The sequence below is a fragment of the Lygodium microphyllum genome, chromosome 18, assembly GCF_053477565.2.
Source record: "Lygodium microphyllum isolate KBCC chromosome 18, Lygodium_microphyllum_v1.1.10, whole genome shotgun sequence".
Lineage (NCBI taxonomy): Eukaryota > Viridiplantae > Streptophyta > Polypodiopsida > Schizaeales > Lygodiaceae > Lygodium > Lygodium microphyllum.
In genome coordinates this window covers 141938873-141941645 of record NC_141152.1, presented here as the reverse complement: position 1 = coordinate 141941645, position 2773 = coordinate 141938873, and positions in this window count along the sequence as shown.

Genomic DNA, 2773 nt, shown 5'->3' with positions numbered 1-2773 from the left:
ATGTGATATTCATGTTGCCATTAACAATATGAGGATTATGGCTTGATTAGATTGACATGAATATTGTTATAAGATTATAAAAAGAACTAATGTTACTATTGTGAGTGCCTCTACTACTACTACTACTTTGGACTACAAAACAATTATGCGACCCTAAATGCTTTGATCCTCAACATGTGAAATTACAACGAATATTGGTTATAACTTTGAAATGCTCTAAGTAACCCCTTGTACTTGCAAAACAACAAATAATAATTGGTCCAATGAGTGATCATTGATAATGAATAGTAATTACAACTATTTCAAATGCTTTGAATAAATAGCAAATAATAAATAGTAAATAATAAACAATAAATAGCAAATATTAATGGTCATTGCTTCAAATCCCTTTAGTGTTCTTTCTATTTGGAAATTGCATGGGCTTCAAATGCATCAATGAAATGGACTATATTGTTCAAGTTTACCAAAAAAAAAAGTTGCAAATGATGGTTTTGTTGGGGTTAAAGGTGTTTGTGCCTAGCCGCTCATATATTACTACACTAATAGTACCTGCACACTTGTACACTACAAGTGGCGGGTGTCTATCATTGTCACTTCATTCTTTATTCTTTTAGTGACATTTGAATAAAGGGAAGGCTGGTCATACATTGTGACTGTTTGAGTTCCTACATCCTCTCTCTCTCCCTCTCTCTCTCTCTCTCTCTCTCTCTCTCTCTCTCGCTCCTTCCACCATAGCTCTTGCTTCTACTCTGAGCTCACTCCCTTCAACTAGTATCAGAGTCAATCATTTGAGAAGCTTCTTCATCCTTTGCTTTAGCTCAGCTTTTCTCAGAGGTTTCATTATTGTAATAGTAGGTCAACAAGCATTTATCAATGAAAAGCTTATGCCTAATGCTCATTGATGCTTTATAGAATACTCAGTGGATGTACCACTACTTTGATTGTTATGTATACTTCCCGATATGCTATGGCATGCTTTTGGGGTAAGATTTGAGCTCCATTACATTGATATTGGTTATGGATACATGCCTTGGTTACTAATGAAAGAGTGGAACTCATTGTGACATGTACATGCTCTCTTAATATTTATAAGATGCAGTTACCCTATTGTAGACTAATTTGTTCTCTTGGCTTGGACCTGGTACTTATGTTTGTTAGGGTGTTGTCAATGGTATTTATATGCTTCTAGGTTATGTATTGAGCTTTTGCTCAATGGGTTATATATTTGGAAGTTCTCTTCATTTGCCCTTGAGACCTACCTTGTGCATGACATCTATGCCTATTGCATGTATGGTTTCTAACACACTATAGTTGTGTTAGTCTTTAGTACAAGTTGTTCTTGGCTTCTTCTTTTTGGTTGCTCACAGTTGGTTGTTGGCATATTGTTGTAGTTTATTACATCAGCCTATCTTTTTAGTTTAATACATTCTATTTGAGGCAGTCACCTAGACTTGATAGTCTTTTGCTTACAAGTTGTGGATGGCTCATTACTTTGATAGTGTCTCCAGTCTCCCACTTGATTTAGTATTGGTTTTGGGTCTTATTTATAGGATATTACAATAGCCCATCTTACCTTTCTTTGTGCTTGCTTGGTCTCATTTACGGCCTTGGTTCTCGTGACAATACTATCTTCAATAAGGTATTACAATAGCCCATATTTCACTTCTTTGTACTTTCTTGGTCTCATTTATGGCTAGTGGTTCTCATGACAGTACTATCTTTAATATTGAGAAACTAGATGGGACCAACTATAGCTATTGGAAGACCTAGATATGGCAAGTTTTAGTTTAGAAATTACAAGTTAGACCACTCAAAGATGGGGATGCCAAACCCAAAAACATTGTGGCTAAGGATTGGGATGATATGGATGAGCTATGCAAGTCCACGATCATTTTATCACTCTCTACGCAGGTTCACTACAATGTTGTAACTAGAGAGTAGAATGCATATGAGCTTTGGACACAAATTAAGAATCTTTATGATAAGCAAAGTTTTGTATCTCAAATGTATTGGCTAAACCAATTGATGGACCTTTGCATGAAGGAAGGGAGTTCTATGTTTGCACACTTGAATGAGTTCCATCATCAATCACTTAGCTTCAAAGAAGATTGAGTTCAAGGATACATTGCATCCTTTATTTTTGCTTCTACTCTACCTAAGTTGTGGGACACTTTCTATATGACTCTTTGTGCTAAGGATGGGATGAAATTACAATATGTTGAGAGTGCCCTCTTCTTGACACAAAAGGTGAATAGAAAGAATGTGGATGCTTCCCATACACCATGTGCATTGACTGTGAGAGGCTGGTAGGATGGAAATGGCCATGGTACCAACTCTAAGAGATCTTAGTCTAGGATTAAGTCTTGTGGTCATAAATCTGGTCTTACTTGTCATTCTTATGGAAAAGTGGGTCATATTTGGTCACAATGCCATAAAATGTACGAGGACATAAGTGCAAGAAAAAGGGGAATGATAAAGTGTAGGACAAGAATGATGATCGCAACATTGTGTCGAGTAAGTCTAGTATCAAGATTGAGGAGATTAATGTAGTGTAGCCTGATATATATGATGATCTTATCTTGGGAACTTCTTCTTTGGATGCTTTATAGCTAACTGATGCTTTGTTAGGATAGACTCAGTGTTGCTTGATAGATTTAGGGGCTTCCTTTCATGTGACCCCTCATAGAGAGTGGTTTCAGTCCTATCACAATATGATTGGATCTGTCCGTTTGGATAATGACATGGCCTTGGAGATAGTTGGTATTGGTGATAT